The sequence below is a fragment of the Aulostomus chinensis genome, chromosome 4 (genome assembly GCF_037954235.1).
Source record: "Aulostomus chinensis isolate RoL2024-O1b breed Wild chromosome 4, RoL_Achi_v1.0, whole genome shotgun sequence".
NCBI lineage: Eukaryota > Metazoa > Chordata > Actinopteri > Syngnathiformes > Aulostomidae > Aulostomus > Aulostomus chinensis.
In genome coordinates, this window is record NC_141323.1 from 29,345,015 (window position 1) to 29,368,070 (window position 23,056).

At 44.0% G+C, this 23,056-nt stretch overlaps 9 non-coding genes and 8 pseudogenes across 9 annotated transcripts; all 17 read right to left on the bottom strand.

Annotated features, from left to right (window-relative positions):
• Window positions 1-16: 16 nt before the first annotated feature.
• Window positions 17-135, bottom strand: LOC147265900 (5S ribosomal RNA). The gene has a single exon (XR_015114484.1). It is a non-coding gene; the product is annotated as a 5S ribosomal RNA (ribosomal RNA).
• Window positions 136-447: 312 nt separating this feature from the next.
• LOC147265901 (5S ribosomal RNA) lies at window positions 448-566 on the bottom strand. The gene has a single exon (XR_015114406.1). It is a non-coding gene; the product is annotated as a 5S ribosomal RNA (ribosomal RNA).
• Window positions 567-875: 309 nt separating this feature from the next.
• On the bottom strand, window positions 876-994 carry LOC147265902 (5S ribosomal RNA). Its single transcript, XR_015114510.1, has one exon. It is a non-coding gene; the product is annotated as a 5S ribosomal RNA (ribosomal RNA).
• Window positions 995-1,305: 311 nt separating this feature from the next.
• Window positions 1,306-1,424, bottom strand: LOC147265903 (5S ribosomal RNA). The gene has a single exon (XR_015113203.1). It is a non-coding gene; the product is annotated as a 5S ribosomal RNA (ribosomal RNA).
• A 309-nt stretch (window positions 1,425-1,733) lies between these two features.
• Window positions 1,734-1,852, bottom strand: LOC147265904 (5S ribosomal RNA). Its single transcript, XR_015113991.1, has one exon. It is a non-coding gene; the product is annotated as a 5S ribosomal RNA (ribosomal RNA).
• Window positions 1,853-2,163: 311 nt separating this feature from the next.
• Window positions 2,164-2,272, bottom strand: LOC147265905 (5S ribosomal RNA; annotated as a pseudogene).
• A 311-nt stretch (window positions 2,273-2,583) lies between these two features.
• LOC147265906 (5S ribosomal RNA) lies at window positions 2,584-2,702 on the bottom strand. The gene has a single exon (XR_015114643.1). It is a non-coding gene; the product is annotated as a 5S ribosomal RNA (ribosomal RNA).
• Window positions 2,703-3,011: 309 nt separating this feature from the next.
• LOC147265907 (5S ribosomal RNA) lies at window positions 3,012-3,130 on the bottom strand (annotated as a pseudogene).
• A 309-nt stretch (window positions 3,131-3,439) lies between these two features.
• LOC147265908 (5S ribosomal RNA) lies at window positions 3,440-3,558 on the bottom strand. Its single transcript, XR_015114418.1, has one exon. It is a non-coding gene; the product is annotated as a 5S ribosomal RNA (ribosomal RNA).
• Window positions 3,559-3,869: 311 nt separating this feature from the next.
• LOC147265909 (5S ribosomal RNA) lies at window positions 3,870-3,988 on the bottom strand (annotated as a pseudogene).
• Window positions 3,989-4,299: 311 nt separating this feature from the next.
• LOC147265910 (5S ribosomal RNA) lies at window positions 4,300-4,418 on the bottom strand (annotated as a pseudogene).
• Window positions 4,419-4,727: 309 nt separating this feature from the next.
• Window positions 4,728-4,846, bottom strand: LOC147265911 (5S ribosomal RNA). Its single transcript, XR_015114419.1, has one exon. It is a non-coding gene; the product is annotated as a 5S ribosomal RNA (ribosomal RNA).
• A 309-nt stretch (window positions 4,847-5,155) lies between these two features.
• On the bottom strand, window positions 5,156-5,274 carry LOC147265912 (5S ribosomal RNA). The gene has a single exon (XR_015113993.1). It is a non-coding gene; the product is annotated as a 5S ribosomal RNA (ribosomal RNA).
• Window positions 5,275-5,584: 310 nt separating this feature from the next.
• On the bottom strand, window positions 5,585-5,703 carry LOC147265913 (5S ribosomal RNA; annotated as a pseudogene).
• A 311-nt stretch (window positions 5,704-6,014) lies between these two features.
• LOC147265914 (5S ribosomal RNA) lies at window positions 6,015-6,133 on the bottom strand (annotated as a pseudogene).
• Window positions 6,134-6,444: 311 nt separating this feature from the next.
• On the bottom strand, window positions 6,445-6,563 carry LOC147265915 (5S ribosomal RNA; annotated as a pseudogene).
• A 311-nt stretch (window positions 6,564-6,874) lies between these two features.
• Window positions 6,875-6,993, bottom strand: LOC147265916 (5S ribosomal RNA; annotated as a pseudogene).
• Window positions 6,994-23,056: the final 16,063 nt, after the last annotated feature.

Consider the following 23,056-nt stretch of genomic DNA (forward strand, 5'->3'; position numbering starts at 1 on the left):
CACAATGAAACAAAAAAGCTTACAGCACCTGGTATTCCCAGGCGGTCTCCCATACAAGTACTAACCAGGCCCGACCCTGCTTAGCTTCCGAGATCAGACGAGATCGGGCGTGTTCAGAGTGGTATGGCCGGAAACCCCTTGACTCTCACACACATGGGCTCTATATCCATTTCGCACACTTTACAACCTCAGAAAAAAAGTGATGCGCAAAAGCCTCAGGGTCTTTTTACACACCAAATAGTTGTCCTGTCAATACAAAGAAAAGAATGTTGATGTCATCTAGAGAAAAGTACTGCATCTGCCATCTGTCTACTTCAAATTACACGCTGCATGACATTCAATTTCAAAGCTGCAGAAAGGCGCTTCAAGAAAAGGTGTGTGAGGGAAGCTCGCTCATGCTGGTCCCCAAAGACTCAAAGCTGCCCTTTCCTCACAAAGAAACAAAAAAGCTTACAGCACCTGGTATTCCCAGGCGGTCTTCCATCCAAGTACTAACCAGGCCCGACCCTGCTTAGCTTCCGAGATCAGACGAGATCAGGCGTGTTCAGAGTGGGATGGCCGTAAGCCCTTGACTCTCACACACATGGGCTCTATATCCATTTCACACACTTTACAACCTCAGAAAAAAAGTGATGCGCAACATCCTCAGGGTCTTTTCACACGCCAAATCGGTGTCCTGTCAATAAAAGAAAAGAATGTTGATGTCATCGAGAGAAAAGTACTGCATCTGCCATCTGTCTTCTTCAAATTAACCACTGCATGAAATTCCATTCCAAAGCTGCAGAGGGCGCTTCAAGAAAAGGTGTGTGAGGGAAGCTCACTCATGCTGGTCCCCAAAGACTCAAAGCGGCCCTTTCCTCACAATGAAACAAAAAAGCTTACAGCACCTGGGATTCCCAGGCGGTCTTCCATCCAAGTACTAACCAGGCCCGACCCTGCTAATCTTCCGAGATCAGACGAGATCGGGCGTGTTCAGAGTGGTATGGCCGTAAGCCCTTGACTCTCACACACATGGGCTCTATATCCATTTCACTCACTTTACAACCTCAGAAAAAAAGTGACGTGCAACAGCCTCACGGTCTATTCAAACGCCAAATAGGTGTCCTGTCAATACAAAGAAAAGAATGTTGATGTCATCTAGAGAAAAGTACTGCATCTGCCATCTGTCTACTTCAAATTACACGCTGCATGACATTCAATTTCAAAGCTGCAGAAAGGCGCTTCAAGAAAAGGTGTGTGAGGGAAGCTCGCTCATGCTGGTCCCCAAAGACTCAAAGCTGCCCTTTCCTCACAAAGAAACAAAAAAGCTTACAGCACCTGGTATTCCCAGGCGGTCTTCCATCCAAGTACTAACCAGGCCCGACCCTGCTTAGCTTCCGAGATCAGACGAGATCAGGCGTGTTCAGAGTGGTATGGCCGTAAGCCCTTGCCTCTGACACACATGGGCTCTATATCCATTTCACACACTTTACAACCTCAGAAAAAAAGTGATGCGCAACAGCCTCAGGGTCTTTTCACACGCCAAATCGGTGTTCTGTCAATAAAAGAAAAGAATGTTGATGTCATCGAGAGAAGAGTACTGCATCTGTCATCTGTCTTCTTCAAATTAACCACTGCATGAAATTCCATTCCAAAGCTGCAGAGGGCGCTTCAAGAAAAGGTGTGTGAGGGAAGCTCGCTCATGCTGGTCCCCAAAGACTCAAAGCGGCCCTTTCCTCACAATGAAAAAAAAAAGCTTACAGCACCTGGTATTCCCAGGCGGTCTTCCATCCAAGTACTAACCAGGCCCGACCCTGCTAAGCTTCCGAGATCAGACGAGATCGGGCGTGTTCAGAGTGGTATGGCCGTAAGCCCTTGACTCTCACACACATGGGCTCTATATCCATTTCACTCACTTTACAACCTCAAAAAAAATGTGATGTGCAACAGCCTCACGGTCTTTTTACACACCAAATAGTTGTCCTGTCAATACAAAGAAAAGAATGTTGATGTCATCTAGAGAAAAGTACTGCATCTGCAATCTGTCTACTTCAAATTACACACTGCATGACATTCCATTCCAAAGCTGTGGAGGGCGCTTCAAGAAAAGGTGTGTGAGGGAAGCTCGCTCATGCTGGTCCCCAAACACTCAAAGCTGCCCTTTCCTAACAATGAAAATAAAAAAGCTTACAGCACCTGGTATTCCCAGGCGGTCTCCCATCCAAGTACTAACCAGGCCCGACCCTGCTTAGCATCCGAGATCAGGCGTGTTCAGAGTGGTATGGCCGTAAGCCCTTGAATCTTACACACATGGGCTCTATATCCATTTCACTCACTTTACAACCTCAGAAAAAAAGTGATGCGCAACAGCCTCAGGGTCTTTTCACACGTCAAATAGGTGTCCTGTCAATACAAAGAAAAGAATGTTGATGTCATCGAGAGAAAAGTACTGCACCCTCCATCTGTCTACTTCAAACTACACGCTGCATGACATTCAATTTCAAAGCTGCAGAAAGGCGCTTCAAGAAAAGGTGTGTGAGGGAAGCTCGCTCATGCTGGTCCCCAAAGACTCAAAGCTGCCCTTTCCTCACAAAGAAACAAAAAAGCTTACAGCACCTGGTATTCCCAGGCGGTCTTCCATCCAAGGACTAACCAGGCCCGACCCTGCTTAGCATCCGAGATCAGACGAGATCGGGCGTGTTCAGAGTGGTATGGCCGTAAGCCCTTGACTCTGACACACATGGGCTCTATATCCATTTCAAACACTTTACAACCTCAGAAAAAAAGTGATGCGCAACAGACTCAGGGTCTTTTCACACGCCAAATCGGTGTCCTGTCAATAAAAGAAAAGAATGTTGATGTCATCGAGAGAAAAGTACTGCATCTGCCATCTGTCTTCTTCAAATTAACCACTGCATGAAATTCCATTCCAAAGCTGCAGAGGGCGCTTCAAGAAAAGGTGTGTGAGGGAAGCTCGCTCATGCTGGTCCCCAAAGACTCAAAGCGGCCCTTTCCTCACAATGAAAAAAAAAAGCTTACAGCACCTGGGATTCCCAGGCGGTCTTCCATCCAAGTACTAACCAGGCCCGACCCTGCTAAGCTTACGAGATCAGACGAGATCGGGCGTGTTCAGAGTGGTATGGCCGTAAGCCCTTGACTCTCACACACATGGGCTCTATATCCATTTCACACACTTTACAACCTCAGAAAAAAAGTGATGTGCAACAGCCTCAGGGTCTTTTCACACGCCAAATCGGTGTCCTGTCAATAAAAGAAAAGAATGTTGATGTCATCGAGAGAAAAGTACTGCATCTGCCATCTGTCTTCTTCAAATTAACCACTGCATGAAATTCCATTCCAAAGCTGCAGAGGGCGCTTCAAGAAAAGGTGTGTGAGGGAAGCTCGCTCATGCTGGTCCCCAATGACTCAAAGCGGCCCTTTCCTCACAATGAAACAAAAAAGCTTACAGCACCTGGGATTCCCAGGCGGTCTTCCATCCAAGTACTAACCAGGCCCGACCCTGCTAAGCTTCCGAGATCAGACGAGATCGGGCGTGTTCAGAGTGGTATGGCCGTAAGCCCTTGACTCTCACACACATGGGCTCTATATCCATTTCACTCACTTTACAACCTCAGAAAAAAAGTGACGTGCAACAGCCTCACGGTCTATTCAAACGCCAAATAGGTGTCCTGTCAATACAAAGAAAAGAATGTTGATGTCATCTAGAGAAAAGTACTGCATCTGCCATCTGTCTACTTCAAATTACACGCTGCATGACATTCAATTTCAAAGCTGCAGAAAGGCGCTTCAAGAAAAGGTGTGTGAGGGAAGCTCGCTCATGCTGGTCCCCAAAGACTCAAAGCTGCCCTTTCCTCACAATGAAAAAAAAAAGCTTACAGCACCTGGTATTCCCAGGCGGTCTTCCATCCAAGTACTAACCACGCCCGACCCTGCTAAGCTTCCGAGATCAGACGAGATTGGGCGTGTTCAGAGTGGTATGGCCGTAAGCCCTTGACTCTTACACACATGGGCTCTATATCCATTTCACTCACTTTACAACCTCAGAAAAAAAGTGATGCGCAAAAGCCTCACGGTCTTTTCAAACGCCAAATAGGTGTCCTGTCAATACAAAGAAAAGAATGTTGATGTCATCTAGAGAAAAGTACTGCATCTGCCATCTGTCTACTTCAAATTACACGCTGCATGACATTCAATTTCAAAGCTGCAGAAAGGCGCTTCAAGAAAAGGTGTGTGAGGGAAGCTCGCTCATGCTGGTCCCCAAAGACTAAAAGCTGCCCTTTCCTCACAAAGAAACAAAAAAGCTTACAGCACCTGGTATTCCCAGGCGGTCTTCCATCCAAGAACTAACCAGGCCAGATCCTGCTTAGCATCCGGGATCAGACAAGATCGGGCGTGTTCAGAGTGGTATGGCCGTAAGCCCTTGACTCTGACACACATGGGCTCTATATCCATTTCACACACTTTACAACCTCAGAAAAAAAGTGATGCGCAACAGCCTCAGGGTCTTTTCACACGCCAAATCGGTGTCCTGTCAATAAAAGAAAAGAATGTTGATGTCATCGAGAGAAAAGTACTGCATCTGACATCTGTCTTCTTCAAATTAACCACTGCATGAAATTCCATTCCAAAGCTGCAGAGGGCGCTTCAAGAAAAGGTGTGTGAGGGAAGCTCGCTCATGCTGGTCCCCAAAGACTCAAAGCGGCCCTTTCCTCACAATGAAACAAAAAAGCTTACAGCACCTGGGATTCCCAGGCGGTCTTCCATCCAAGTACTAACCAGGCCCGACCCTGCTAAGCTTCCGAGATCAGACGAGATCGGGCGTGTTCAGAGTGGTATGGCCGTAAGCCCTTGACTCTCACACACATGGGCTCTATATCCATGTCACACACTTTACAACCTCAGAAAAAAAGTGATGCGCAACAGCCTCAGGGTCTTTTCACACGCCAAATCGGTGTTCTGTCTATAAAAGAAAAGAATGTTGATGTCATCGAGAGAAGAGTACTGCATCTGTCATCTGTCTTCTTCAAATTAACCACTGCATGAAATTCCATTCCAAAGCTGCAGAGGGCGCTTCAAGAAAAGGTGTGTGAGGGAAGCTCGCTCATGCTGGTCCCCAAAGACTCAAAGCGGCCCTTTCCTCACAATGAAAAAAAAAAGCTTACAGCACCTGGTATTCCCAGGCGGTCTTCCATCCAAGTACTAACCAGGCCCGACCCTGCTAAGCTTCCGAGATCAGACGAGATCGGGCGTGTTCAGAGTGGTATGGCCGTAAGCCCTTGACTCTCACACACATGGGCTCTATATCCATTTCACTCACTTTACAACCTCAAAAAAAATGTGATGTGCAACAGCCTCACGGTCTTTTTACACACCAAATAGTTGTCCTGTCAATACAAAGAAAAGAATGTTGATGTCATCGAGAGAAAAGTACTGCATCTGTCATCTGTCTACTTCAAATTACACACTGCATGACATTCCATTCCAAAGCTGTGGAGGGCGCTTCAAGAAAAGGTGTGTGAGGGAAGCTCGCTCATGCTGGTCCCCAAAGACTCAAAGCTGCCCTTTCCTAACAATGAAACAAAAAAGCTTACAGCACCTGGTATTCCCAGGCGGTCTCACATCCAAGTACTAACCAGGCCCGACCCTGCTAAGCTTCCGAGATCAGACGAGATCAGACGAGTTCAGAGTGGTATGGCCGTAAGCCCCTGACTCTGACACACATGGGCTCTATATCCATTTCACTCACTTTACAACCTCAGAAAAAAAGTGATGCGCAACAGCCTCAGGGTCTTTTCACACGTCAAATAGGTGTCCTGTCAATACAAAGAAAAGAATGTTGATGTCATCGAGAGAAAAGTACTGCATCCTCCATCTGTCTACTTGAAATTACACGCTGCATGAGATTCCATTTCAAAGCTGCAGAAAGGCGCTTCAAGAAAAGGTGTGTGAGGGAAGCTCGCTCATGCTGGTCCCCAAAGACTCAAAGCTGCCCTTTCCTCACAAAGAAACAAAAAAGCTTACAGCACCTGGTATTCCCAGGTTGTCTTCCATCCAAGTACTAACCAGGCCCGACCCTGCTTATCTTCCAAGATCAGACGAGATCGGGCGTGTTCAGAGTGGGATGGCCGTAAGCCCTTGACTCTTACACACATGGGCTCTATATCCATTTCACTCACTTTAAAACCTCAGAAAAAAAGTGTCGTGCAACAGCCTCACGGTCTTTTCAAACGCCAAATAGGTGTCCTGTCAATACAAAGAAAAGAATGTTGATGTCATCTAGAGAAAAGTACTGCATCTGCCATCTGTCTACTTCAAATTACACGCTGCATGACATTCAATTTCAAAGCTGCAGAAAGGCGCTTCAAGAAAAGGTGTGTGAGGGAAGCTCGCTCATGCTGGTCCCCAAAGACTCAAAGCTGCCCTTTCCTCACAAAGAAACAAAAAAGCTTACAGCACCTGGTATTCCCAGGCGGTCTTCCATCCAAGAACTAACCAGGCCCGACCCTGCTTAGCATCCGAGATCAGACGAGATCGGGCGTGTTCAGAGTGGTATGGTCGTAAGCCCTTGACTCTGACACACATGGGCTCTATATCCATTTCACACACTTTACAACCTCAGAAAAAAAGTGATGCGCAACAGACTCAGGGTCTTTTCAAACGCCAAATAGGTGTCCTGTCAATACAAAGAAAAGAATGTTGATGTCATCTAGAGAAAAGTACTGCATCCTCCATCTGTCTACTTGAAATTACACGCTGCATGAGATTCCATTTCAAAGCTGCAGAAAGGCGCTTCAAGAAAAGGTGTGTGAGGGAAGCTCGCTCATGCTGGTCCCCAAAGACTCAAAGCTGCCCTTTCCTCACAAAGAAACAAAAAAGCTTACAGCACCTGGTATTCCCAGGTTGTCTTCCATCCAAGTACTAACCAGGCCCGACCCTGCTTATCTTCCAAGATCAGACGAGATCGGGCGTGTTCAGAGTGGGATGGCCGTAAGCCCTTGACTCTTACACACATGGGCTCTATATCCATTTCACTCACTTTAAAACCTCAGAAAAAAAGTGTCGTGCAACAGCCTCACGGTCTTTTCAAACGCCAAATAGGTGTCCTGTCAATACAAAGAAAAGAATGTTGATGTCATCTAGAGAAAAGTACTGCATCTGCCATCTGTCTACTTCAAATTACACGCTGCATGACATTCAATTTCAAAGCTGCAGAAAGGCGCTTCAAGAAAAGGTGTGTGAGGGAAGCTCGCTCATGCTGGTCCCCAAAGACTCAAAGCTGCCCTTTCCTCAAGCTGAAGTTAAAAGAATTGCAAATTAATCCTTCACAGGTACTTGTTCACAGAGATGGATGAAATAAAAATTGAATATATTCTAGTATTATAAAAATACAATGAACAAAATTATTAACAATGAGTAAGAGGATTTTCAAAACAAAACAAACAGTGTCTTTCTTGGTTCTGAACTTTCGTTTCACTGAAAATAAAAATCTTTTTTAGTTAGATAGTTTCACATCAAATACCCTCAAGTCATCCTTTACACCTCAATTGTAAGGAAAAAAAGTTTCCTCTACAAAAGATAACCCTTTTGTTTTTTAAAAATATACATCATATTTAATCCCTTTCAGAATCCTTAAGTTACCTTCTAAAACGTTATTCTTTAATTTACAACAACTAAAACTCAATATTTTACCTGTGGGCACACACACATTCATATGAAACACCTTAAATTAAATTTTTACCTGTTTCAGGCCTGTTTATTGAAGCTCGTGTGCGGTCGGGGCTTCACAACTGTAATGGCCGCTTCACTCGCAGCTGAGCACACAATAAAAGCAAGTGCATGTGTATGTGTATGTTAGTCCTCACAAATCCAGGGTTTTATTAGAAGGGGGAGAACGGGAATGGAGGATGAGAGTCTGAATGGTAATGGCAATGGCGGTGGCAGTCACAATCCAAACACTCACACGCAATGACGGGACAGCGAAAGTCACGAAGAAGAAAACACAGCAGGACAGGGCACAGCAGAACAGCAGAGCCATCGGATGGAAACCCGTCTCTCTCTCTCCAATGTCCGTCTCCTTCAAGCATATTATCTTAATTTAGCCACAATTATCAAACATTATCTCGTGTCGAATTCGCATTACCTTTACTTTCGCTCCAAAAATATTACAACGCTAAAGCTACGATTTGCAGGCACATTAGCACGGAATGCTATCCCTAGCTAGCACGTCGCTAACCATGTACACATCCAGTCTCTTTTCACTATAACAGTTAGATAAAGCTAAAAATACAGGCATAAATATTCACCTCTCGAAGGTCACACAGAAGTTTACATCAGGACCACCAGTCGTCGACCTCCAAAATAAACTTAAATGCTCTCCACACAAATGATGCCTCCCCTCTTAACTCTCTGATCATTGCCTCTGTTTCTCTCCCCATGCGCGCGAACTACTCACTTCACAAACCTGCGCCACTAGTCCCACCCCTTACACAGTAACTTTCCTCTCATTGGCTTTTGCGGTCTTAATACACCCAAAGATAAGACAGGAATGAAATGATTGACAGGTAACAATTGAGGTTACATATAAACACGGCTTCTTCCCCTCTCCTTATTCTCAGATCACTGATCTTTTACAGACTCAGAGAACTTAAAGACCTTTATATGAATTTATTTTTTAACTGTAAATAGTTTTACTTTTTAAATGTTACATATTATATTTATGCTTTTAACCTGCTCACATTATAACCAATTTTAAAGATCATGAACTCTATTTATTTTTGAACTTTTTAACACATCTTTTTATGCTTTTTATGCGATGTAATTTATTTGATTTTTGTACAGGGCTACATGTTGTATGATAACAAGAGTGTATATTGTTTACAATGTGTTACAGTCAATGGGTGGCACGGTGGTACCGTTGTTAACAGTGTCGCCTCAAAGCAAGTTCAAGTCCTGGCTCGAGCACAGGTTCTTTCTGTGTGGTGTGTGCATGTTCTCTCCGTGCCTGCGTGGGTATTCTGTCTGCAATGGACTGGCTACCTGTCCAGGGTGAAACCTGCCTCTCACCTGAAAGCCACTGGGAAAGGCTCCAGCCTCCCCCTGCAACCCTTAACAGAAATAAGCTGGGATGCATGGAAGTATAGAAAGTGGATACAATGAAGCGCATACAAATTTTTCGAACGCACGAAAAAGTCTCACCTTTTGTTTTTTTCATTTTGGTTAGTTTGGAAGCATGGAATTTCTGACAAAGCCTAAGTTTGTATTGTTTATTCACTGATTTTTCTGACAATTTACAAACAAAGCTTTCAAAACTGAGAGGACAAGCAGTGGTGTTTAAGATCAACACCCAACATGGGGCTTGAACCAAGAACCCTGAGACTAAGAGTCTCATGCTCGACTGACTGAGCTAATCAGGTTACGTCAGTGTAAGTCCCATAGCATGAACTGGTCAGAGTGAGAGACTCACAGTCCTGTGAGTGATCACCCACCCATCTATCCATCCATCCATCCATCCATCCATCCATCCATTTTTCCGCTTATCCTGTTAAGGGTCACAGGGTGGGGCTGGAGCCTATCCCAGAGGGGACATTACCTTGGACAGGTCAGTGGTCCATCGCAGTCCACCGCAGCCAACAAATATTGACAGACAACCATTCACACTCACAGCCATACCTACAGTCAATTTAGAGTTGCATTTCCATTTGCATGTCTTTGGACTGTGGAAGGAAGCTGGAGTACCTGGAGAGAACCAGCACAGGGAAAACATGCAGACACTCTCAGGATTTATTCCAATGAAGCGCCTAAAAAAGGAGTGTTGGAACTCACTCAGATGAATGAGACATTATAAGCCATCAAATATATACATGTAGATATAGTGTTGGAGATCCAAAAAAACAGGGAGAAAAGAGAAGAGAAGAAGAAGAAGAAAAAAACAGCTTCTTTAACCAGATAACATAGTTGTCTATTTCAATGTTTGAGGTCTGAAAAAAATAACTGATTAACTGTGAAATGTGATGGACAGGCAAGTACTTACTAGGATCAGGGCAGCTGGAAAATAGGCTCCTGCATCTGTAGGCAATATCAGAGACAAAGAAAAATCAACACAAATGAGCAGGCACTTGAACGATGCTAAAACCACTCTTTTTTAAACAAATACAACCACAGCTCCTGATCTATGGCCTTAAGTACACTGTAATCATGCCATCAGACAGACTCATGCCAGAGCAGTAGCCTAGCACAAGATGGAGGAACGTAATTGCATGTAAACACAGTCAGTGTGCACTCATCTTAATATGAACCGACTTAACTGTTGTGTGACACGTATATTGTGTGTACTGTAAAATGGTTCAGACTATCAGAAAGCTTCATGAATTCACAGGCAAAATACAGATGTCGCACACATTAATTTGTGGAGGCTCGAGATGTAAAAAGTAAAGTCAACTCTCTGTGTTTTTTGGATTAATTTGCAAGCATTTTCAACATTTTGGCTAGCTGCTAAATCTGGCTAGCATGATGTGCACCGAGTGTAATTATCAATGCAAATGTGGCAGGATGAGAGGTCCCATCCTAGCAGTGAGACTGGTTGGTGATGCCTGACTTGGCTTGTACCATCATGAGCCAACCAGTGTGTGGCGCTGCTCTATAAATAGGGGCAGCATCTACCTGGTCAATCTCTTGCTCTTGGGGTTCGGGGTCCTCCCACTTCCTGGTCACATCGCTTCCTCCTCTGATCGCCTCACGCCTGCCTTCTCGCCACCGTCTGTGCTGGTATGTAGCAGTAGCTCCCTGTAGCTCGTGTTGCATGCTGATCATGCACGTTTTTCATATTCACGTGTTTAATTGTAGGCGTCCGGCTTTTGGGACACGGTCCCTTAATCGCCGCTAGTGGGGAACCCCCCCCCCCCCGATCTGACGTGCAGAGGCTGTTTGCCACAGCATACTAGCTGTGAAACCCTTTGCTCTGCATGCGTGCGATCTACACCTGATTGGCACAGCTGGTGAGCCGTGACACTGAGGAAGAACTAGCTGCTGCTTTGCTACCGGGCGCTGTCTTGCCAGACTACCCTGCTTTGCTAGATGCTCCTGCTTTGCTGTGGCTGCTGTTTTGCTACAGACTACCCTGCTTTGCTGTGGCTGCTGTTTTGCTACAGACTACCCTGCTTTGCTCTGGCTGCTGTTTTGCTACAGACTACCCTGCTTTGCTCTGGCTGCTGTTTTGCTACAGACTACCCTGCTTTGCTCGGGCTACTGTTTTGCTACAGACTACCCTGCTTTGTTACAGGCTCCTGCTCTGCTATTAGCCCGCTCTGCTACTAGCCTGTTCTACGACCTACTGGCCATCTACACATGTTTTGCTTGTTTGTTTGTTCACTGTTTACTGTGTTCACTGGAGTGCTCTGCTTCTGTGTTAATGATTTGGAATCTGCTGTGTGTTGAACTGGAGGTTGTTTCAGTAATTCACCTTGTTTAACCAGAGTCTGCCAGATCCTGATGTCCACCGTGTGGCGCCACTGAACTGTCCTTCATGGTGCTCTGAAGGTTTGGATCTGCATTGTTTCCCATTCCTCTGCTTGGGCTTCAGGGTGTAGCAAGCTGCTGGACGGCTATCCGTTAGCTCCCTGGTCTAGCAATGGAGAAATGAACTCGTTTCTGGTTATTTTGGGGTATTTTTCCTTGCTAATTTGTGTTTAATAATTAAATCTTGTTTCTCGAATTAATTTGTAAATTGTTTTGAGTTTGGTTCTGTTTTTTTTTGTTTAGTTTTGGAGTTAAATTATAATTCTTGTCATTTCGTTTCAGGTACTGGAAGCTCACGGTCCTGGCGTCGCTTTGCCTCTTGTGTGCTGTGCACCCCTGTTTTGCTTTAATCATGTGTTTTTTTTTTTTAAATGTGATGTCCCAATTGATCAGGGTGTCTTCTGCCTTGGGATCCCTCCCCCCCACTGGTAAGCTCCAGACTTGTTTAGATTCATTCTTGTTCTCTTTTTAATCTGCTGGCCTGTTTACAATAAAATATTTTTGTCATGGAACCACGTCTCCTGCCAATTAGTAAATGAACCTGTGAGTGCCTTTTGGTCGGTACGTTAACTATTTCCTTGGGCGAAATTCCCAAGGTGGCATTGTCCGGCTTTGGTCACTACTATATTTTAATAAGTGCACCCCCCACTCGTGTGTGTCGCCACACAAACTGGAAACTTCACTTAGCCTCCACTGGCCTACAGACTTTGCGCCAATGTCTACAATAAATGCAATCGCTACTCACCAAATGACTGTGATTGAGATGGATGACGAAAACCAAGGCTCTTGCCTCACATGTGCAGCTCAGGAGATTCTCCTTGCGTCCATAAGGCAAAGATACTGTTGATTTATTTACAGTGAAGTACTGTATTTTAGCATTACAGCATAGTTCTGTTAAACAGTCATGGGGTGTAATTTAACAGATTCCAATTAGAATTAACGGCAAAGTACTGTAATTTTAAAAACGGTGATACTATTGAAATCTTGTAGTAAATTTACAGCAATTGCTTGCAGTGTACAAGTCCCACCGCTTTCATAAAATTCATCATTGGATTCCGGACGACCCCTGCTACTCGGCTACGGTGGGCGGGAGGAGGCTCAGGCCCGAACAATGCTGACTGCAGCTTTAATTTATTCCTAGGTTGATGTAATACTCTGATAAATCAGTGGTATTTATTTCATGATTTTCATAGGAATAAGTTAAGAATAAAATGCCAGTTCATGGTTAAGCTAAAATTTACATAAATTAGTATTATGAAGAAGATATTAAAATGTATAAAATTTGTTTAAAATTAGTACTTTCAAAAAATGATGTTTAGTACTTTCAAAAAAACATAATTTCATGGGGTGTGAATGTCTTTCAAAAATGTTAAAGTAATTCTATTACGTTAGGTTACGTGCGTGAGTTCATGACCTTTAGTGTTTACACTTCCGGGAGAAACGCGCGCGAGGAAGGAGCATCGTGTAATGGCGTAACGTTATCGGAGTTTGGAGACTGTGTCGTCGGAGAGGAGTTTTTATCGGTAACGGACTGTGAACTGTAATTGACCGACGTGATCGGAGTGCGTGAGTCGGATTCTCCGCCACCGATTGTGTTTTGTTGAGCACCAGGCAAGTCAAGTTACAGAAGCTAGCGGGAGCTAGGCTAACGCTGTCCACGCTGAAGGGAGACGCCGCTGCACGGACGGGACAGGAGCTTCGGATAGTCGCCTCGGGAGAGAGTCGTTAACGGCGGACGCGTCACTGCTGCCGACGGAGTCGGAGGACGGGTCGTGGTTCCCGACGGAGCCGGAGGATGTGCCGCTGCTGCCGAGTCACGGAGGTCTGTTGCTGCGGGCTGCTGCGAGCGGGACGGTTGCTGCCACAACGAGCGAGGGATTCATCGGCTGCGGTCCGGTATTGTTGACGTCACCGACACATGGGGGGATCTGGTAAAGGTTTCCATCATGAGCTCCAACTAAAGCGCGCCAACGAAAGTAAACAAGAGTGCACTCGAAATAAAATTAGACAGTTGAAAAAAAGACAAACAATATACCCCGGGGTTCTTCTTTTTATTTTCTATAGTCTTGTTTATTCAAGGTTTGAATGTGTTTTTCTGCAAGCCTTTAATACATTTTCTAAACTGAAATCTTGTGTTGTTTCATTGAATTTGTGTGTTGTTACTGAAGCTTTACAGCAGAGTTTAAAGGTCAAGTGTTCTCCCCATAGCCTCCAGTTGAATATTTAAGAGTGAGAATCATACATTGCCCTAGATTGATATTAATTATTCCAGATGGGACTTTTACCATACAAGATATTTGAAATGAGTTAAAGTGTTCCCTGTAAGCCTAAGGTGGGTTTTAATATTGGAGCCGGTGGTAAAAGGGTTACATTTAGAAATCTAAACCCCTGCTACCATGAGCACACATGGAAATAAAGACTCAACTGACCGCTCGGTCTACTTCAGCTAGCACACTGAACAATACTGTTGTTTACTTGCTAGCTGATAAGTGAGCAGCTGATGTTTGCAATAACATTGAAATAAACTAAAAATAGAGTCAATAGCTCAAATCCTATCACCACCAAAGGAGCCACGTCTTTAACACTTCAATCTCATAGCGACTCCTCAGGATTTCTTCTTCTCTCCATTGCATTTTGTAGGAGGCTCCTGCCGGTCCACACTGCCTTCCCCCTAACAGATTCAGCTACTGAGACTAAAGTTCGTCAGTAAGCTCAATGCATAAAAGTGACTTAATATTTGTTGAAAACTAAATAGGCGTGAAGCTGTAACCTCACATGAACACTTGAAGTCTAGATTTCAGCTGCATGTGAAGAAATCAGCATAAAATCCTTGTGTTGGTGTTTAAACCTGGACTACCAGAACCAGGCTAAGAGGTGTTTGTCTGTTAGCTGTGAAGCAAACTGAAACATGAAGGCTTTGAGGGTTTGTTCTCAACACAAAGAAAGATTCAATGCTCAAACTGCCAACTCTGTAAAAAAAAAAAAAAAAAAAAAAAAAAAAAATTTTTTTACAAATCTCAGTTTATTTCTTCATGAAGATCTTAATGACGCAATCAGCACCAGAGCACTAAAGTTAAAATTAGTAACACTGTCACTAACGATGGATTTATTTGACCCAATGTAGTTTTCCTGATCAAATATAGTTTTCATCAAAATATTTTATTTTTATCATTAATTATTTCCCAATATGCAACGTCACATAAATGAAAAAATGGAGGACCCTATAAAATGACCTGACGTCAGTGTTCAAGGGTGAAGTCATTTTTGGAATGAAGAAGAGTTCATCCAGCTTTTTTTGCCTCGTGTCTCTGAACCAGCTCATTTGTTGTGTCCACGCAGAGAGAGAGAGGATAAATGTGATCGTGGAGAAGTCCTTTTGTTCTTCAACTTGTCCAACTTGATGGTGAGTCTCCTTTTATCTAGGATTACTGAATGCTTGTGTTATTCATGGCATTGTTAACACTTTATAAACCCTTCATTCAGAGCTGTAAAGAACCTTTAACCTCATATCCCAGACATCAAAGTGGGCCACTAACCGGTGAGATGAAGCTATGCTATGCTGCTACATTCTGAAGAGGTAAAGTAGCAGGTTCTGAGAGTGATGGCTAACCTGGATGTGTTCATCTCCTACTTTAATATCAGCGTCCCAACTTGGAGCTCTGACCACCTCCAGCTTTTTGTTCCTGTTTCTGCTTCAGTCAACAGGGAACTCAAACCTGCAATAGAATCAACAACAACAATGGAATAGAAAACAGAGGAAGACAAAATATCATAAACTTACAAAGCTGAGAAATGTTCATGAAGAATAAATGCACACATTATGATTGAGGCCAGAAAGTAAAACTCCACACCAAATGTATTTTGACATGTAGGGATAATGAACTTGAATGTGTTGAAATAGCAGATAAATGAATCCACTGTCACACAACAAGATGATGACCCACTACCACAAGATGGCGTCACAGATCCTGATGCTCTGAGCAGGAAACACCAAGCAAAACATGACTAAAAAGCTCCTGTTGTTCCCTCCATGAAAAACTGTGGCACTGATGAGAAGAAGGATCCCAGCGTCCTCTGAGGATCCATCGCCGCACCATTCGGTAGAAGGATGATCGGGTCGGCACCAGGAGAAACCCTTGTGTCTCCGATGCAGGGAAGATGGAGCACTGAAGAGGCCACATTGTGGCGTCCTGAAGAGGACATTTGGTGGAGCCTGAGACAGCAAACATCATGCCGCCCTTCATCAGAAGAACCACAGCACCAGAAGAAAGAATCCTGGCAGTGACGACAGGGAGGATCAGGGTGTCCTCCTCACCACCACCTTTAAACCTTCAAATGAACTTTCAAAAGCTTCAGAGTGGTGAATGATTTTTTTCAACCTTTTTTTTTGTTTTTCCTTTCATTCTCATTTGTGCCATTGTCTGATTCATTAGAAATAAACACTGTCTGCTGGGTTTAAATTGACTGTGATTCTCTTTTTGCGTGCAAATTGAAAGTTATGCCAATAAAAACCACAAGTATTGGAAGACCAAAGGAAGAACCCCCAAGGTCAGGACCCTGAGATCAAAGTGATCGCTCTGATCTCAGAGGTTTGGGATATTTCACATCCCATGGCCCTTCAAATAAGAGCCCTGTGTCACTGTCTACAAGTTTTAAACCGTATTTGTTTGTGAAAATTAAAACCAGACGACCACTGTGGTCCTTTTTACACGGTAAGTAAAGCCCAGATGCCATGGTGGACCTGTTAGCACCCTGGACTTTGAATCCAGTGACCTGAGTCCAAGTCTCAGTTCCAGCAGGTTTCCTGCAGCCTTCAGAAGAGCTGCTATGTTTCTCTGTAGTTAACTAAGTGATGCTCTCAGCAGGTTGAGGGCACCACCAACAAGGGAGGTTATTAACCTCTGACTTGTAGGAAGAAGGTAGGAGATCTCCAACAGGATCCTTCTTTCCTCTGTCCTCCTTGGATCTCATGGATCATCACAGTCAAGTGGAGACCCAAGCTCCTGGATGGATGTGGCACTCAGGAATTGCTGAGTTTTCCAGTGGATTTTGTTCCATCCATGGTTCAGGAGCAGGATTCCTCCTGGTTAACCTTGTATCTATCGACCCCAACTGTGTAGGTTTGGAGAATTTTTCATGTCATGTCAAGAAATCAGGCTGGTGGGTTTTTCAATGAGAGAAATTCTGGTAACTTAATTATGTGGCATGTTTGTTGAAGCAGTAATTAACTGATAAATTAAGGAAGGCGTGGCCAGTCTTTGCTCACAGGTCATACGATGTAGTTAGAAAGTCCTGAATAAATCTGGAGTTCCATGATTTCCTTGTGGTTCATGTTCCTTTTGGCAATGTAGTCTGGAACAAGAGCAAGATGAACCTCCAAATATCAACAGTTTGGATTGCAGGTGATGTCAAGTTGTATTTTGAGGAAACTCCTCCTTGTGTTTGGTTCCATGGTGAAATGGTGAGCACTCTGGACTCTGAATCAGTTATCAGAGTTCGAGTCTCAGGGGGACCTTCCTGTCTGGAATGTGTCCCATGGAACAAACTGATAGAGAGATATTATGTGGTTCTAATGTTCTGGTTCATTTCTTGTCCTTTAGAAAAATGAAATTAATTTCTTATTGCCATGAACACAGACTGTGTGTTTAATGTTAACAATAAATGCAACAACTCAGGAGCCAGTCGCTCCAGTGGAAAAAATTCTACTTTGTCAATGAATTAATTCATTTCATATTGCAGTCTGCCACACAGTCTGAGGAGGCAAACGAGTTTCCCTGTGACGTTCCAACATCGGCCTGGTTTCCTCCAACATAGAGCAGCCACCAAAATCTAACTTCAAATGTTGGATCAAAGTCTACAGAAGAAATGCATTTTCTTTCAATTCACATTTTGTCCATTAACTTCATAATCACTCTTCTCAGTCGCCATCTCATCACATGACTAAAGTTTGGGTTCTGTATTGGTGGTAAAATATCCTTCCATGCCCCTCACTAGTTTGCACACAGAAAAGCATATTTTACTGGTTTCAAATCTCTTAGCGTGTTCTCTCACTTAAACCAGCTGTGGCAGCTTTCATTGTGTGATTGATTTTAAAATATAAAGATGGAACAGAACCATTGGAATAAGATGTCAGGACATTTGAAGGAATGTAAATGTCCTGTTGAAATGTTGCAGTGTGCAGCTGAGGCTCTCTGGCAGTGGCACAAGGAGCCACAATGGCAGAACCTGGACCCTCCTGGAGGAGAACCACAGGTGAGGGCCTTCTTGGCTCCAGATTGATGGAAATCAAGTGTCTGAGGCTGTTAGCAGCCATGAAGTTGATCTGGTTGGGCACTGGTATTTTTTCTTGCTGCAGCTCAGGAGTGATTCAGGAGAAGAGTTTCAGAACCACTGAGGTTTGCCTTTTTTGCCTTTTTTTGTAGTGATTTGGTTTGATACAAATAAAACTGACTTGACTTGATTTGGTGCCTCATGAAGAGAAAATCTGGCCACAAATGTTGGACAAGAGTGTTTGTGGAAGGGTGATTTTTTTTTTTTTTTGCAGTGTTGTAAGTCACTGTAACTGCAGCTAAAAGATTGAACTTTCTCCAAATGTCCTCAAGATGGTTTCCAAATGACATCAGTTGTCACAAGAGAAAGTCTGCATGCAAACACACTCAGGTGTGCCCAGCTATTCTTATTAGAACATTCCATCGACTTCATTCTATGTGCAGCCTAACCTTAATCTTAATCTTAACCAAATGTATCTTAATCTTTATTTGAAACTAAACTCAATCCAGACCTTGACTCTGAAATTCATGCAAGAACTAACAAACTGCGCTGTGTTGCATCAGGGCCGGTCTTTGGTCCCCATGAGGAAGAGGACTCCTGATCAGTGTTGATGATGGAAATGGTCTCCAGCACGATAAATCAAGAAATACACACACGCGTAAACACACACAGTGACCCTGCATGTCGTTTCTGTCCAATTTAAATTTTCATTCATTACCCAGAACCTCTCAAAAGCCCTGAAGAAAAAATTGAATATTTGGAGTTTGAAAGCCATAAATAACATCCATATCATATCGTCCATGTCATCTGATCTCATCTTTGTTTGTTGTTTGGAAAGAGGGACAAATTGGTACTTGGTCAAAAAAGAACTCTGGGAAAATGATCCTGCTTTCAGGGAGGTCTTTGGTGAGTTTGCTAAAATTGCAGAGAACCATGACGGAACCAAGCACAAGGCTGCTGCCCTCTGCATCACACGCTGCACTTTGTAGTGTTTGAACTGAATGTGAAGGGTCTGACATCATCACACCAGTACGACAAAAAGTGACCGTGAACCACAAGAAAACCTTCACTGATGAGTCCATGGATCTTATTGATCTGTGCCATTTTCTGATCTTCTTTTTCCGTCTTTGATTTCTTTCTTTGATCTCTAAATTCTGTGCTTTGGTGTCCTTGGTCAGTCTTTGAATTTCTGTTAAAAAAAAAGAACTCAGCATATTTCTGCAGACCATAGATAGGGATTTTACCCACTGCACCATAGCAACCCTCGTTGCTGCTGTGCCATTGAAAAGTAAGACAGCCTGGCAGCCAAGAAAAAACAGAAAAATGTCAACTTAAGATGTATTAAAGACGAGGAGGAAATGTAACCAACCTACAAAGATGGAGGGGAATTGAGACCCACATGTTTGCCATCCTTGATGAACTGTCCACTGGTGCAGGGGATGAGGTCATGGCAATGATCTGGGAGCCAGTCATGGATGTTAAATGCCCTGATGATGGACAGTGTAGTGGCAAAATGTCTGGTCCACTGACTGAACTCTGCCACAAATGAGGAACAACAGTCAGCAAGGAATAGAAACGAAGAGGAGAAATGGAGAGAACAGAAAAAATGAGAGATCATGGAGGAAAGAGGCTGATATTTGCAAGTGTCCTGACTACAACACAGAAATCTAGAGAAACCATGACCTGGATTACTGAGGATCTCCACTGGCAGTTCATTTCTGTTGATCATAGGGCCATGCTGGGGGAAGCATGAATTCCCCCTGGGACTGACATTGTGGAGCAATGGTCACCTTTCCTGCTGAAATTGTCAATTCTTGTGCTCCCTTCTCTCCACAAAACCATTCCCTTAACGGAGCTCAAACCCCAGTTACAGCTGTGGGAGCCCAACATATGACACACTGGACCATCAGGAACAGCTTTGTGCTTTCAAACAACAGAGACGATACACAATGACTCACGGAACACAGGAATCTCTGGCCTCAGCTGACATGTTGAATTTCAGCAACACTTCATGATGCTGAGCAAACCAATGAGAAGATGAAGGAGGCCGTCAACTCCTTCAAGCTCAACATCTACGCTGCTTTACCCAGGAGGTCAGGAGGTCAAAGCAGAACCTGCACCCTCCTCCTCTGATGTTTACTCCACACAGAAATGAGGGGTCAGTTCAGAAAAGTCAGCTGGACTCTGGGCAAATCTTTTCATTCAGTCAATTGTCTCCACCAACTTAAATATGGGTCTAGACCTGCACAGGTTCCAATTTGTGTCTTGGTCCCAAGGGTTTGTTGAACCAGAGAAGCTTCAACTGGTGACGCTCAGCCAACCATGCATGAAGGTCAAGCTGCATTATCTGCTGTGCTCATTAGCAGGGGAATTAGCTCAAATGGTAGAGTGCCAGTTTAGCATGTGAGAGGTAGAAGGATCCATGGCCTCATTCTCCAGAATACTTTAGCTTGTTCTGTTGATCAGAGGAGCTGCTGTGTGATGAATGCTGATGTTTGTCCACTGCTGTGATAAAGTGTCACCCTGTTACTGATATGTGAATGAACACCTGCTCAGTTCAAAGCTGCAAGGAAACCAGGGACTTTGAACCACACAGTGAAAGAGTTTGTCACCAGCCTTTAAAATTCCCACCATCTCCTGAATGTGGAGCAACTTGTCCTGCCAAAACTGTCACCTCTACCATTCTTAATAACACCTGTCCTGACAGCCAATCAAGCTCGAGCTGCAGCGGTGAAAGCGCCGAATGCCAGCCACCATACACAATGACTCAGGCAACACAGGAATCTGTTGACTCAGCTTGAGGAGCAGAGGGTCCACCAAGACAAGCATACACCTTCATTCTTGATTCTTTATTTCAAGGGTAGCCCCTTGAGATGCACCATCTCATTTTGGAGGGGGTCCTGACAAATAATGACCAACAATAATACAAGTAGATTCTAAACAAAATACCAAACATTTCAACACAAGGACACACACATCATACACCCAAGTACAGGCCAACAATGTTCCCCAAAGCCAAACCCCATCACTCACCATCCAGTATTATACAAAGTATGATCAGAGATCCCACTGCAGAATAAGAGTGGGCCTGTGTACCCATACTCATACATTTCAACACCCATCTAAATAAATACTGCTTACATGCACCATTAAAGTACACAATGCATATTCATACACAAATATCCACATATGTACAGTATAGAGAACAAACAAGAACAAGTACAGAGTGAATCCTGGAGAGAAAAGGTGAGGTGCATCAGAAACAAGAGCAAGATGTTTGAAAATGCTTGATGATTTGAAGATGAGAAAGGAAGTGAGAGACCGAAGTGAGGAGGAAAGGTTGTTCCAATCTGATGGAGCTTTAAATACAACCAGACAAAGCAGAAGGCCGTCCCCACTGATCCTGGATCTGCTCGACATTCCTGTCTGTTAAAAGGAAGGTTTTCATCACCGCTGTTGCAGGATGTACTTGTTGATGGAGAATTGTTGGGTGTAGATTCATTGAAGGAGTTTGGTGCTGGACCTGCTCTACTAGTAAAGAGTCATGAGAGAACTTTTGTTGTGATTTGGTTCCATACAAATAAAAATGACTTGACTTGATTTGGTGCCTCATGAGGAGAAAATCTGGGCACAAAAGTTGGACAAGAGTGTTTGTGGAGGGGTGATTTTTTATTTTTTGCAGTGTTGTAAGTCACTGTAACTGCAGCTAAAAGATTGAACTTTCTCCAAATATCCTCAAGATGGTTTCCAAATGATAAAATTGACTTGAGGAAAATATGAATGTGCGATGACCAGTTTCTTTGCTGATTCTAGGCAGACATAGAAACAAATGATCTCTACACTCTAGGTTGCATTGTGAGCTGAAAGGAATTGAAAGTTGCTTAAAGTATGAAGGGAAATTCAAGCAGACACATTTGAAAATAAATACTGACCAGTGGAGTTGTCTTTGTGTCACGATCCCTGTTTTGTTCACCAAAAATGTCTGCGTTTGGGTCTCCCTCACCATCCACAACCCTCAATCCTGACACTTTGGGAATCATACATTAAATAATGATGGGTTCAATCCAAACACCTGAGCACAAATCTACAAAGACTATTATATCAGACATTGAGAGGACAAAGATTGATGTCTGAATGTGTTAGGACCGGCTCAGAGGTGCAGCAAAACCTAGTAGCAGCAAATCAACATTTATTGAAGTAAATAATCAACCATATGAGGTGTGGAAGGGCTGCACGGTGGTGCAGTGGTCAGCACTGTGGCCTCACAGCAAGAAGGTTCCGGGTTTGAGTCCCGGCTCTGGCACGGGATCTTTCTGTGTGGAGTTTGCATGTTCTCCCCGTGCCTGTGTGGGTTCTCTGTGGTACTCCGGCTTCCTCCCACCGTCCAAAGACATGCAATTTGGGGACAAGGCTACTTGGGTTCTCTAAATTGACCATAGGTTTGAATGTGAGAGTGAATGGTTGTTTGTCTCTGTATGTTGGCCCTGCAATGGACTGATGACCTGTCCAGGGTGAACCCCGCCTCTCGCCCGTAGCCACTGGGATAGGCTCCAGCCCCCCGTGACCCTTACTCGAAAGGAATAAGCGGAAGGTGTGGAAGTCAGTGTCAGCAGTGGAGGTGAGAGTGTGGATGTGATGTCAATGTGTACTGCATGTTGTTGGTGGAAAACAAGGAAAAACAAAAGGACAACAACAGCACGCCGGCTGAGCACAAAAGGGAGACAAATGTGTGGGAAGGCGGGGTTAAACAGGCCTAACTGGGAACACTGGCCTGGTCCTCCCAGTCAGCCTGATGACCAGGCTGCTCCAGACCTGCAAAGACACAAACACACCCACCAACAGGACCCTGCACACAGAACACTGCATAGGACCACAGGCCTGGGGCCGTCACCAGTGTTCCCATAGAAACCACCAGCGTAGTCCAGTATTGGGAACATGAACTGTGTCATAATACTTTTCCGGACTTCTTGTGGAAAAAGTCAACAGAACAACAAACGTAATTTTAGCCCACCAGATATTTGCTTGGACACTGAGTTCATGTGAAATTTAAATGACAGCTGAGAATCACGCCAGAGGCCTGGATATTCAAAGTCTTCAACTTTTGCTTTTGTTGTTCCATCAAGAAAGCCAATGAGCCAGTTAGTTGACAACCAAGAATCAGGTCAAACGGAAAACAACATACGATATGAGGTTTTTCTTGTTTCTTGATGGGCAGCCAAAAATATTTTCAGCATTGGATCATTAAAGTCTGTTTCATTTCTGATGTCGTGTT